The sequence below is a fragment of the Bos grunniens genome, chromosome 7 (genome assembly GCF_055505025.1).
Source record: "Bos grunniens cultivar Pamir isolate PY7600 chromosome 7, Bosgru_T2T1.0, whole genome shotgun sequence".
NCBI lineage: Eukaryota > Metazoa > Chordata > Mammalia > Artiodactyla > Bovidae > Bos > Bos grunniens.
The window spans coordinates 10,186,951-10,202,320 of NC_141171.1; the positions used below are offsets into that span (position 1 = coordinate 10,186,951).

General features: G+C 37.5%; 1 pseudogene; it reads left to right on the forward strand.

Moving 5' to 3' along the window:
* Window positions 1-1,637: 1,637 nt before the first annotated feature.
* Window positions 1,638-4,220, forward strand: LOC147368332 (olfactory receptor-like protein OLF4; annotated as a pseudogene).
* The last annotated feature ends 11,150 nt before the right edge of the window (window positions 4,221-15,370 follow it).

Below are 15,370 nucleotides of genomic sequence, written 5' to 3' on the forward strand. Positions count from 1 at the left end.
AACACCATCTCTAATCACTCCCCCCTCTCCCTTATCTCTCTGCCCCACTGGCTTCCTTCTTTGCTGTTGAACATGTGGATCAAGCATCTTCCTCAGGTCCTTAGCAGTGCCAGCTCCCTCTCCCAGGCACACAATTCCGACATCACACTAGCTCCTTGTCTCTCTTTAGGAATCTGTTCAAACAACAGCTAGTTTGCTGGACTTTCCTGAACACTCTGCCTCCATGTGCTTGGAACATGGTTAGTACTAAATATGTATTTCTCAAATGAATGAAGGAGTATCACATTAAAACTCTAGAATATATGAACTCTTTTTTTTTAATGGTATATCTTTGCATTCATATGGTATTTTATTCAAGTCAAAATAACCCCAGGAAACACATGCTGCTTCTCATGGGTCTTTCTTTAACTTTCAGTTCAGTTTAGTTCAGTTCAGTCACACAGTCTTGTCTGACTTTTTGCAACCCCATGGACTGCAGCATGCCAGGCTTCCCTCTCCATCACCAGCTTGCTCAAATTCATGCCCATTGAGTTGGTGATGCCATCCAACTATCTCATCCTCTGTTGTCCCCTTCTCCTCCCACCTTTAATCTTTCCAAGCATCAGGGCCTTTCCTAATGAGTCAGTTCTTCGCATCAGGTAACCAAAGTACTGGAGTTTCAGCTACAGCATCAGTCCTTCAAATGAATATTCAGGACTGATTTCCTTTAAGATGGACTGGTTGGATCTCCCTGAAGTCCAAGGGTCTCAAGAGTCTTCTCCAACACCACAGTTCAGTGGCTCAGTGGGAAAGAATCTGCCTGCAATTCAGGAGCTGCAGGAGCCATGGGCTTGATCCCTGTGTCTAGAAGATCCCCTGGAGAAAGTTATGGCAACCCACTCAAGTATTCTTGTCTGGAGAATCTCATGGACAGAAGAGCCTGGCAGGCTACAGTCCTCAGAATCTCAAAGAGTCAAACATGACTGAAGCAACTTAGCATAGCATAACATATATACATATTTACATATTACATTTTCCTTATCCATTCATCCATCAATATTTTTTAATTTAATTTAATTTTTTTTAATTTTATTTTATTTTTAAACTTTACATAATTGTATTAGTTTTGCCAAATATCAAAATGAATCCGCCACAGGTATACATATGTTCCCCATCCTGAACCCTCCTCCCTCCTCCCTCCCCATACCATCCCTCTGAACTCTTAACAGATGTGATGAGAAGGAGACAAAAATTCCTAGTCAGAAATGAAATGAAGTATACCTTCAAGGGGATTCCACAGTGACTCAGTGGTTTAGAATCCACCTGCAATGGCAGTAGCCATTCAAGAGACATGGGATCAATCCCTGGGTTGGAAAGAAACTCTGGAAGAAGGTATGGAAACACACACCAGAATTCTTTCTTGGGAAATCCCATAGACAGTGGAGGCTGGTGTGCTATGGTCCTTGGGGTCACACAGAGTCGGACACAACTGAAGTGGCTAAACATACACACATATGCTAAAATAGAACTTAGCTGTAAATAAAATATTAACATCAACTTCTTGAGGGCTAAATAGGAATTGCAGTATTTAAGCTATTATACCAGTATGAGTGAAAATTGTCATTATTTTCATTTTTCCTGGTAGTCAGCTCCACCCCATGGAACCAAGTAACAATAAGCAGATTTCAGGATTTCTTCTTTTGGAACTTTCAAGGGAACCAGAACTACAGCCCTTCATATTTGGACTTTTACTCACCATGTACCTGATCACTGTGTTTGGAAACCTGCTCATAATCCTGGTCGTCAGCCCATACTCCCACCTCCACACCCCCATGTACTTCTTCCTCTCCAACCTGTCCTTTGTAGACATCTGCTTCACCTCCACCACCATCCCAAAGATACTGTGGAACATCCAGACATAGAGCAAAGCTATCACCGATGAAACCTGCATCACCCAGATGTATTTTTACATTCTCTTTGCAGAATTAGATAACATTCTCCTGACAGTGATGGCCTATGATTGGTATGTGGCCATCTGCCATCCTTTGCATTACACAGTTATCATGAGCCCCTGCCTCTGTATTGCTGGTTTTGATATCCTGGGTGCTGATTGCCTTGCAATCCTTGCTACATAGCTTAATAATGCTGTGATTGTCCTTCTTTTCAGAAATGCAAACCCCCCACTTTTTCTGTGAACTCAATCAAGTGGTACAACTTGCTAGTTCTGACAACTTTCTTAATAACATAGTGATGTATTTAGCAGCTGTCCTGATGGGTGTTGGTCCTTTTGCTGGTATCCTTTACTCTTACTCTAAAATAGTTTCTTGCACATGTAAGATCTCATCGGCTCAAGGGAAATATGAAGCATTTTCTACCTGTGTGTCCCACCTTTTGGTTGTCTCCCTATTTTATTTTACAGCCTTAGGAATTTTTTTTTCCTTTTTTAATTTATTTATTTTTTAATTTTAAATTTATTTATTTTATTTGGAGGTTAGTTACTTTACAATATTGTATTGGTTCTGCCACACATCAACATGAATCTGCCACGGGTGTACATGTGTTCCCCATCCTGAGCCCCCCTCCCACATCCCTCCCTGTACCATCCCTCCATGTCATCCCAGTGCACCAGCCCCAAGGATTCTATATTGAACCTGGACTGGCGATTCATTTCTTATATGATATCATACATGTTTCCATGCCATTCCCCCAAATCATCCCACCCTCGCCCTCTCCCACAAAGTCCAAAAGACTATTCTATACATCTGTGTCTCTTTTGCTGTTTTGCATACAGGGTTATCATTACCATCTTTCTAAATTCCATATTTATGTGTTAGTATACTGTATTGGTGTTTTTCTTTCTGGCTTACTTGACTCTGTATAATAGGCTCCAGTTTCATCCACCTCATTAGAACTGATTCAAATGTATTCTTTTTAATGGCTGAGTAATACTCCATTGTGTATATGTACCACAGCTTTCTTATCCACTCATCTGCTGATGGACATCTAGGTTGCTTCCGTGTCCTCGCTATTATAAACAGTCCTGCAATGAACACTGGAGTACATGTGTCTCTTTCAGTTCTGGTTTCCTCAGTGTGTATGCCCAGCAGTGGGATTGCTGGGTCATAAGGCAGTTCTATTTCCAGTTTTTTAAGGAATCTCCACACTGTTCTCCATAGTGGCTGTACTAGTTTGCATTGCCACCAACAGTGTAAGAGGGTTCCCTTTTATCCACACCCTCTCCAGAAGTTTATTGCTTGTAGGCTTTTGGATAGCAGCCTTTCTGACTGGTGTGAAATGGTACCTCATTGTGGTTTTGATTTGTATTTCTCTGATAATGAGTGATGTTGAGCATCTTTTCATGTGTTTGTTAGCCATCTGTATGTCTTCTTTGGAGTAATGTCTGTTTAGTTCTTTGGCCCATTTTTTGATTGGGTCGTTTATTTTTCTAGAATTGAGCTGCTTGTATATTTTTGAGATTAGTTGTTTGTCAGTTGCTTCATTTACTATTATTTTCTCCCATTCTGAAGGTTGTCTTTTCACCTTGCTTATAGTTTTCTTTGTTGTGCAGAAACTTTTAAGTTTAATTAGGTCCCATTTGTTTATTTTTGCTTTTATTTCCAATATTGTTGGAGGTGGGTCATAGAGGATCCTGCTGTGATGTATGTCGGAGAGTGTTTTGCCTATGTTCTCCTCTAAGAGTTTTATAGTTTCTGGTCTTACATTTAGATCTTTAATCCATTTTGAGTTCATTTTTGTGTGTGGTGTTAGAAAGTGTTCTAGTTTCATTCTTTTACAAGTAGTTGACCAGTTTTCCCAGCACCAATTGTTAGGTGGGTGGAACAATTTAAAATTTTCTCCATTTTATATTCTTGCCTCCTTTGTCAAAGATAAGGTGTCCATAGGTGTGTGGATTTTTCTCTGAGCTTTTTATTTTCTGCCTGACTTCAGACTCTACTACAAAGCCACAGTCATCAAGACAGTATGGTACTGGAACAAAGACAGAAATATAGATCAATGGAACAATATTGAAAGTCTTAGGAATTTACCTTAGCTCTGGTGCTATCCACAGCTCACATTCAAGTACAATCGCCTCGGTGATATACACTGTGGTCACATCCTTGCTGAACCCTTTCATCTACAGTCTGAGAAATAAATACATAAAAAGGGCTCTGAAAAGATTATTTGTGGTGGAAACGTTTATAAAAGGGCCATTTGCCCTTGGGCTGAAGAACTGCCCATGATAGCAAGGCTCAAAGCCTCATAGCCAGATATGTGATTCTTTGATCAGATTGTGATAATAGCAATTGCTTCTTCAATTTATAGCCTAATATTTCCATTTCTTTGATTTCAACTTCTCTGTACAATTTTTAAAACATCATTGATTAACTTTGCTGTTCTCTAAGTTTTTTCTCATTATTTTTCTACTCTCTCAAATGGATTCAAAACCATGTGTGAAACATATGTAAATTCCCATTTATCTCATGAGGCTTCACGCATTTCTTAAGAATAAATTCTTCTGAAATGATATAATTCGTACTGAGTAATTGTTCTTTCTTTTTGCTAAAAGAATAATCAAGAATTGTGTTACTTCTATGGAAAAACACTAGGTAAGCAAATCAATTATGTAATTTCATAGGAGAGTAAAACATGAAACTACAGTTTATCACATTTTAGTTCTTCATATCTTGGAGTGTCACTACCATAATTGCTCTTTCAGAAAATGTGGATGTTAACAGATAGTGTATTTCATAAACAGTCATCTGATTTTACTCCCTCACAGTGTATTATTCTCTATTTAGCCTAGTGTCTACATTCTCTATAGGAGTTACTGGTAAAGCTGAGCATCAAATGCATGTCTCTAATTGACATCTACGTGAAACAGAAACTTCAAAAAAGACTTTGACATAATAAGACCTAGAGTCAGAGAAGACCTTAAGTATTATGCAGCAAAAATTTGTGTCAGACTATATATTTGCAAGCAATTTTTTAATGGTGTCTATTTACTTATTGATGTACGTGATTTAGTATCTCTCTGTAAAGGGGTTTATCATTGGGGTGAAGAATTTTTTGGCGTAATTGTATCTTTCCACTTGAAGACTTCCATTGTTGCCTACAAATAAATGACTCCTTCCATTGCTCTAGACAAAATAGTCCCCACTTCAATTTCTGCTATAATCAATGAAAGAGTAGTGAATGAGCAACATGAATATCATATTTAAATGGTATACATGGTATATATATATGTATAGATAGATAGATATAGATATATCTCCAAATTATGGCTCACTAGATCTTAAATTCCTATCTAGTCCTGTGATAAACGGCCTTCCCTGATTAGCTCAGTTGGTAAAGAATACACCTGCAATGCAAGAGACCCTTGTTTGATTCCTGGGTCAGGAAGATCCACTGGAGAAGGGATAGGCTACCTACTCCAGTGTTCTTGGGCTTTCCTGGTGGCTCAGCTGGTAAATAATCTGCCTGCAATGCGGGAGACCTGGGTTCAATCCCTGGCTTGGGAAGATCTCCAGGAGAAGGGAAAGGCTACTCACTCCAGCATTCTGGCCTGGAGAATTCCATGGACTGTATAGTCCATGGGGGTCACAAAGATTCAGATATGACTGAGCGACTTTTGCTTTTTCACTTTCCTGTGATTAAGGTACAAATTTCTCACAAATAGGTTTAGCTTTTCCTGTTTACCTACAAGGAAATCTAAATGGAATCCCATTTTGATAAAATTGTATGTGATAAACTTGAATAATAGATAAATCATGAATGCTATTGTGTAGAAAATAGCAACACAACAATTGCCTAGAAAAAAAGCAACATATTATTATATGTTATATATTATTTTACATTATTATATTATCATTATAATTCCCCTCAGTTCTTTTCACTTGGATTATTGTATCAGTTAGCTGTTGCTACATACTAAGTCATTCTAAAAGCAATGATTTAGTATAATCTATTTTTTACCTAATGAGTTTCTATGATGGGCAGTTGATCTGAGTTATGATTGTTTCCTCATGGGTCTACTGTAAACTGTCAGACTCTGTTTTGTGTTTTAAAGGCTCCTGCACAATGGTGTGTGTAGTTGTAGTGGTCTTCTGTCTTGAACAACTTTATGTCAATTTCTTCCTTTTACATAAATAGGTTAAGTAAGTAAGTGTTAGTCGCTCAGTCGTGTCTAACTCTTTGCGACCCCATGGATTGCAGCTCACCAGGCTCCTCTGTTCATGAGACTTCCCAAGCAAGTGGGCCACCATTTCCTTCTGCAGGGGATCTTCCCAACCCAGGGGTTGAACCTGGGTCTCCTGCACTGCAGGCAGATTCTTTACTGATTGAGCTACAAGGGGAGCCCCATGTAAGTAGGTTAGTCTTTAGTTTATCATGTACAGTGACTGGATGAGTTGGACCATAAAGAAGGCTGAGCACCAAAGAATTGATGCTATCCAACTGTGGTGCTGGAGAAGACTCTTGAGAGTCCCTTGGTCTGAAAGGATATCAAACCAATTAGTCCTACAGGAAATCAACCCTGAATATTCAGTGGAAGGACTGATGCTGAGGCTGAAGTGCTAATACTTTGGCCACCTGATGCGAAGAGTCAACTCATTGGAAAAGACCCTGATGCTGGGAAAGATTAAGGGTAAAAGGAGAAGGAGGTGGCAGAGGATGAGATGGTTAGATTTCATCACTGACTCATTGGACATGAATTTGAGCAAGATCTGGGAGATGGCAAAGGACAGGGAAGCCTGGTGTGCTGCAGTCTGTGGGGTCACAAAGGGTTGAACATCACTTAGTGACTGAACAACAATTTTTACTTTATAAGTTATATGTAAAAAAAAACTGGATTTCTCAAATGTTAATTGCTATATTTAAATTTCACTGTTCCTAAATCTATATATATATCACTTTGCTGTCTTTCCAGTTAGAGGAGCTCTCTCTCACCAACTTTAGTGTGATTCAACTACCTGTGCTTGACATACTACCCATAATAATGCAGAGTCAGAAAATTTTGCTTCTTAACTAATTCATTAGAGTGTAATTACATATAATAAACTATACATTTTTAAAATATGCAATTTTCTAATTATACAGAGTGAAGTAAGCCAGAAAGAAAAACACAAATACAGTATACTAACTCATATATATGGAATTTAGAAAGATGGTAATGATAACCCTGTATGCGAGACAGCAGAAGAGACACAGATGTATAGAACAGTCTTTTGGACTCTGTGGGAGAGGGCGAGGGTGGGATCATTTGGGAGAATGGCATTGGAACATGTATAATATCATATAAGAAATGAATCACCAGTCCAGGTTTGATGCAGGATACAGGGTGCTTGGGGCTGGTGCACTGGGATGGCCCAGAGGGAGGGAGGTGGGAGGGGGGTTAAGGATTGGGAACACGTGTACACCCATGGTGGATTCATGTTGATGTGTGGCAAAACCAATACAATATTGTAAAGTAATTAGCCTCCAATTAAAATAAATTAAAAAATAAGAATAAATAAATAAATTTCAAAAGCCAGAAGTATATTACATGGTTCCATTTGCATATAATTTTAAAAGGTCCACAATAAGTTCTAATTTCTTTGTAAAGTTATTATTAATAATGGAAATGCCCTGAGCCTTAATTTTATCTTTCAGAAGGAAATGTGAGATGATCAATCCTAACTTCACTTGGATGTTGTGAGGAATTAAAGAAATGTATAGAAGGCAATGGCACCCCACTCCAGTACTTTTGCCTGGAAAATCCCATGGATGGAGGAGCCTGGTAGGCTGTAGTCCATGGGGTCGCTAGAGTTGGACACGACTGAGCGACTTCACTTTCACTTTTCACTTTCATACATTGGAGAAGGAAATGGCAACCCACTCCAGTGTTCTTGCTTGGAGAATCCCAGGGACAGGGAAGCCTGGTGGGCTGCCATCTATGGGGTCGCACAGAGTTGGACATGACTGACGCGACTTAGCAGCAGCATAGAAACACTTTGCTGAATCAACAAACATTGTTCAAGTTTAGGAATATGTATATGTGTATATATGTCTGTATATACCTCTCTGAAATAAGCACACACATGCACATAGATGTGCATGCACCATTTCAATTGTAACCCCACCCACTGTGCTGAAAGAAAACATGAGAGACAGTTGGAAGGTTAGAAGTAAAAAAAAAAAAAAAAATGGATGCTGGAATAAACATGATTTAGAAAAAATATAGAAATATTAAAACAAAGATTTTTTTTTTCCAGAGCAACATTTTAATGCAGAAGACGAAGATTTAAAGTAGAATGTGTGCCGTTAATTGTGATAATTATTTACTTTTCCTATCTTAAATTCTAAATCTCTCATAGTCAGAACCATATTTACATTTAGACAAAGCGAAATTCTCTGTACCAGCTAAGGGGGCAAAATCTCTCCAGAGTGACTGAAATTTTCTCCTGTTTAAGATATGAGTTTAACATATAATGACTTTATAAGGAAGCTCAGTGTTAGAATCAAAAACTTAAACTCAGCTGCTAGGAATAGCATGTGTTAAAATTAATGTGTGTGAATCTCTCAGTCATGTCCGGCCTTTGGAACTCCATGCACGATCTTTCCTTAGAATTTGCCAGGAAAGTACACAGGAGTGGGTTGTCATTCCCTTCTTCACGGGATTAGCCCCAACTAGGAATGGAGCCCAGGTCTCCTGTTTTGCAGGTGGATTCTTTACCATCTGAGATATAATATGTTAGCAGGAATGTTAGCATATGATTGGACAAATATCTATGTTAGACTCCTATTGCTTCTTTAACAAATTACAACACTAGCAGGTTAAAAGAAGTACCTATCATAAAGTTCTTTGAGACAAAAATCCTGAAGCCTCATTGAGCAAAAATGAAGATGTCTGCAACTCTGTGATACTTCTGGATGCTCCAGAGAGAATAAACTCAATGTCCTGTTAATATTTTACTTCTAATGGTCACCGGCATCACTTAACTCATGGTCCTTCCTCTGTCTTCAAATCCACATGCCTACAATTTTAAATGTCTGACTCCAATTCTTCTTCCTTTCTCAATCACATTTAGAAAATCTATTGTGATTATATTAGTCCAATCTGCATATCTGTGCTAATATTCCTACATCAAGATCAACTGTATTTCATCAGCAATTGTAATTAAGCCAGATATGTAAGGTAGGATACTCCAAAGTTTTTAGCATGTGGATCTCTTTTGGAGGATCTTATTCTGGTTACTGCAAAGTCTTTTTCTTTTTTTTTTTTTTTTTCTTTTTTTCTTTTCTTTAATAAAATAATTCTCTTTCGTGGCCCTTTCCCCATGGCCAGGACTCTTGGGGAAGGAACTGGCCCCCCCTGGGTGGAAATTCGGCTGACTGCCTGAGCCCTAAATCCCTACTCAGTTTTTTTTTTTATTAATTTTTTTTAATTTTTAAATTTTTTATTCCTTTATTTCTCATGTGTTCCCCATCCTGAACCCTCCTCCCTCCTCCCTCCCCATACCATCCCTCTGGGTCGTCCCAGTGCACCAGCCCCAAGCATCCAGCATCGTGCATTGAACTGCAAAGTCTTTTTCTAACAGAAATTATTTTGTGTCACTTAATAATACTTATGTAAATCAATACAAAATTTATCACTACCTATGAAATTAAATGAAAATCTTATCTTTCAATATTGCATACATGGAAGGCTCTTCCCTGGTGGTCCAGTGGTTAAAGATCTGTGCTTGAAATGCAGGGGACACTGGGTTCTATCCCTGGTTGGGGAACTAAGGTCTCACATGCCATGTGGCCAGAAAATAAAAGAAAACAAACAAAGAAAAGACACCCTGAATTGTTTACAAGATTACATACAGAGAAGATTTTTGTTGAATACCTAAATCTAGCTATAACTGAATCTAACACAGAACCACTTCTTTGCTACACAAACTGTGATTCACAGATGAGGACCTGAAGCAGCAACACTTAGCATCTTGTTAGAAATGAAGGGTCTGTAGGCCCCTGATCAGATCTGTTGAAAAATAATTTGAACTTAAACTACAATCCCTGGCAATTTTTAGGAATAGTGAATTTAGATAAATGCTACTCTGGAATAAATATTCTCACCTTAACAGTGTTGACTATTACAGAACTGGGTGCTATCCTGTAAATTACATTTCTGTAATGGAGAAAGGAGTTCATAAAAGTACTATTTCATAGAATATATTATAGTAAAATTTAAAGTAGACAGTCTTTATAATATGCTAAGCTAGTGGTGCATGCATGCTAAGTCACTTCAGTTGTATCCAACTGTTTGTGACTCTATGGACAGTAGCCCTCCAGACTCCTCTCTCCATGGGATTCTCCAGGCAAAAATACTGGAGTGGGTTGCCATACCCTCCTCCACGGGGTCCTCCTGACCTGGGGATACTACCCGCATCTCTTACTTTTCCTGCAATGGCAGTAGACTTCTTTAATTTCTGATGTAAGTAGGAAATTTTTTGGCTTTGCAAAACTTTCATGAAACCAAGTCATAATACCCAAGTTAGCTTTATATTAAAGAAGCAAAGTTATCCCTTGTTTTGAAGAGGGCAATAGTCAGACATTTCTGGGATTGTGTGTCCACCACAAATCAAGGCATTGAAGATCCAAAGGACATATTCAAGACCAATGGTCAATATTATGTTTTTGAGACAATTTTAACTCAGGGATGTGATAAGGTGTCAGAAACCTTAGAGCTTTGGAAGCAGAAGAGTTAACAGAGAAGGAATGACAAAACTGAATTTACTTATCTTATATTGGAGTCTCTTAGGAACAGAGAATCAGAAGAAAGAATCAATTTTGTCCAGACCAGTGTCACCAGGGAACATCACATACTTAGAGGCTGATGTAACAAGAAAAAAACATGTCTAATGAGCCAATATACAAAGATGTAAATAACCCGTCTGCTGCAGTCCCTCAGCCTGTGCCTCTTTGGTTGGACAGGATGTAGTTGTTGCTTTTGCAATCCTACATCTGGCTGAGAGGCCAATGCTTGATCTCTTCTTGCTGTCTTGTGGGGAGACAGAGCTTTGATCTGCATTGCCAGCTACTTAGGGGGAAATTTTGACTTTCACAGGGAAACCTCCTGCACAGAGTTCCCAAACAGGTGAGTTTGACAGCTCCACAGACACTGCAGGAGAGGATCAGAGAGGATGGAAGCCAGGAATGTACCAGAGGTCACAGAGGTCACAATCTAGCATAGCCTGCAGAGGTCACTGCAGTTGTTTGCTGGGTTTCCTAAATAAAATAGGTACATAAATAAAAATGTATATATTTATGATGCTGGAAAGGAAGAGTGCACCTGAAAACGTGAGTGGTAATGTTGACAATTAAATCATGCTAGTGGAAGCCCACAAAAGAACGAATGGGAGGTATAAACTGCATCCAGTAAAAGTGGGGCATGAGTCTAAGTTTCTTCTAATTAACAGGAGTAGACAAATAGGGCATTAACTGTAGAGGGTCGATCAGTGAGGTGAGGGCATTTCATTTTATTGTAAGAAGGGACATATTAGACTGTGCCTCCATATGGAGGAGAAAGATCTAAACTAATGACTGTTTGCAAATACACACTTTCAATAGCTGTGTAGGAAACACACATTACAGTATCTTCTCTCACTCTTGTGTTCATATAAGGAAAAAAAAATACTTAGCTACATAAGTGAAAAGATGTATGCTAGTGAGGCTTACTTTCAACTATCTTATCTGTGAGGCTAAATATATCTACGGATTTGTTAGCCATGCAGTGTTACTCTATTTAAAAAAAATCTCTGTAACTATTTTGTTTTATATAGTGGTATCAGAGTATTGTTATTCCTTTTTAAAATTGCATTTTTTGATAGAAAGAATTATTTTTTAACAAGAAACTTAAATTCATGATTTAGTTCTTTTATATATGCATAGATGTATTTGTGGGGATTTTACACAAATTGATAAATGTTGTTGATCTTATATACCAACATTCTCTTCATTTCTTTTCCAAAAGAATTTAGGTATAATTGACACATGACAGTATATGAGTTACAGGTACACAGCTTGATGGTTCAATATTTGTTTATGTTGCTAAATGATCACCACAGTAAACCTAGTTAACATCTATCACCACACATAGTTACAATTTATTTCTTGTGATGAGAGTTTTTAGGATATACTGTCTCTTAGCAACTTTCAGTTCAGTTCAGTTCAGTCACTTAGTCGTGTCCAACTCTTTGCGACCCCATGATTCAGAGCACACCAGGCCTCCCTGTCCATCACCATCTCCCGGAATTCACTCAAACTCACGTCCATCGAGTCAGTAATGCCATCCAGCCATCTCATCCTCTGTTGTCCCCTTCTCCTCCTGCCCCCAATCCCTCTGAGCATCAGAGCTTTAGCATTATTCCTTCCAAAGAACACCCAGGACTGATCTCCTTTAGAATGGACTGGTTGGATCTCCTTGCAGTCCAAGGGACTCTGAAGAGTCTTCTCCAACTTTAAATTATGCTAAAAAAAGTATTATGAACTATAGTCATCATGCTGCACAGTATATACCACCCATTGCTTTTTATTCTTATTTTTCTTACTGTAATAATTTAATTACTTTAATATTCTTAATGTGTCCACTCTTGCTGTAAGCAAGAAAGGAAAGTGAGAGTTCTTCAGCATCCTTAGTGGTGATAATTTTTTATACATATTTACTCCTATTAAGAGTTTCTCATCTGTTACTCCTTATTATTCCTTTTGGCCTTCTCATTAAACCTTTTCCTATAACTTGCATCACCTGATCTTAACTTTTTACCATTTGCTTATATTCTAAGCATATTTGAATTCTTCTATCTACATTTAAGATAAAATTATAATTTAGATACTTCTTCTTCCTTACATTGTAAATGTTCTTATGTTATATTGTTTCATTTCCAAATCTTTGGCAATTTGATCTTAAATTAGTGATCCATGTAATACTGTTAAATTTTTACTCTTTTGTGTCTTTTGATCAGTTAATTGTAGATTTTCATTCAATTTTATTATGTTCTATTGTTCATAAAGGGGCTTCCCAGATGGTGCTAGTGATAATGATCTTGTCTACTAATGGAGGAGAATTAAGAGATGCAGGTTCAAATCCTGGGTTGGGAAGATCCCCTGGAGGAGGGCATGACAACTCACTCCAGTCTTCTTTCTCGGAGAATCCTGTGGACAGATGGCGGCTACTGGCAAACTATAGTCCATAGTGTCGCATGGAATTGGACATGACTGAAACAACTTAGCACATAGCACGTTGCCCAGAAAACAATACACTTTACATAATTGCACTCTCATCAATATAATTTGTTTCAAAAGTTCTTAGGTTTTGAAAAATATCTTTGTAAAATGTGTTCTTAAACACACTTATATACTTTTACACAAATGCATCAATACCATCATGGATATATCATAAATGGTCTTTATATTTTAGTGACAAATAGTCATTATGTTTAATGTTTTCTACAATTTGTTCCTCACTTGTTTCATTCTCAATAATACCTCAGGGACTTGCTTCCAATCAACCAGTATAATGTTGGTTCATTATTTTAATATCTATATAATATCACATGGTGTGGCTGTGTGACTCCCACATTTGGTGGCCTATAACATTATTTATTCATAAGTGACTATTATATCACTGCTACAAAAATATTTTGAGAGTCTTTATTTAATACTGTGCTTCTCAACCAAGGATAATTGTGTTCCCCAGGGTGTTTTGACCAATATTTGTAGACATTATTTGCTGTCACACTGATGAAAAATAAGTGGTGGGCAAGGATGTTTCTAAACATCCTGCAGTTTACAGGACAGACCCCACCCCAGAGAAGGAACAGGCAGAGAATGTCCAATAGCACAGAGATTGAGGAAATCTGAGTTTAAAACTCTCTGTGTTTCTAGTATCAGTAAAAATGTAGTTCCATTGTGGACTTTTATATATGCATCTAAAATGGATTGCTCACTTTTACTCTAGGGTCTTTAGTCCCTTTTTAAAAGATATGTCAGAGAAGGAACTACTTAATTTCCTTCTAGATAGCCATTTATTCCAGTTTTTATTCAACAATCCAGCCTTTTCCAACCAAATTGAATACAACCATCCCAAAGGATAGTGTTCATACCTAAGGGGACCTAATTTCTAATCATAACACATTATAACAAAGCATCTGATATCTGCCAGAAATTTCTGGGTCATTATATGTTCTCTTGAGTCAAGGTCTTTACTAAATTATTAATTCATGTCATAAATGTTTAATTACTCATATTATAAATCATGTTTCAGTCAGTTTTTGCTGTTCCAGTTTTCTTTACTATGATTATATGAAATCACCCTTTTATTTGTTTCATATTTTAGCCATATTTTGTCATTTCATAATTCACTCATTTTCTTAAGTTCATTTTTAAATAAATGCAAATATATTCACATACCTTTGAGAAAATAATAAGTGAACAGGCAGTTGTCTCTGATGATAAAGCAAATTAAGTCTCTGATGATTAGTATCTTAAATTATAGTGGCAAGGTCACAGTACAGTGAAATAAAATATAGTGTCCTCAGGCTTAAATCACATAAAGAAGTTTATCCAGAATAAGAGAATAAATTTTTCTGACCTGCTCAAGATTTATGGAGTATGGTGTGCAAAGGCTTTTGTATATTGGACAAAGCCCAGAACTAGAATTAAAGTGTTGGATTTATTAAAAAGTCAAACCATTAAGCCCAAGAGTAACAAATTATGACCCAGAAGAAAAGAGAGATCAGTTCAGTTCAGTTCAGCCACTCATTTGCTTTGCAACCCCATGAATTGCAGCACGCCAGGCCTCCCTGTCCATCACCATCTCTGAGAGTTCACTCAAACAAGAAAAGAGAGATAGAACTTGCCTAATTCAGTATCAGATGACACAGAGAGGTCAAATCATTTGGTAAAGCACAGGAAAGACAATTTTCTACTGCTTCAAATAACACAAATGAAACTTTTGTTGTGTTTTGTACATTTTCATTTTTGAATTGTTAGTCTACTCTTGTTGGTTATTTTTCTCTTGGGATATTAAATCTGTATGTTTTTTTCACATCATATAGATATAACTGTTTCTTTCCCTGGAAAAGAGGTATGTTTCTTTCTGATTTTTCCTGGGCATCTAGGAGATGCAGCTGAGGTTGGAATCTTGCCAAACCAAGGAAGCTTTTCTTGGTCACATTGTCTCAGGAAGGATTTGAGCTTGTTAGCTCTTCTACCTTCATTTTAACTGTCCCTCATACTTTTTATATTTCTTTACATACAGGGCAGAAAGTGGCTGTAGCTAAAAGGAGCCTCAAATTTATTATTGTCTCAGAAGCTTATGAACTGGAATTTCTGCATACCACTTAAACTTTGTTTAGGAGAAAATTAC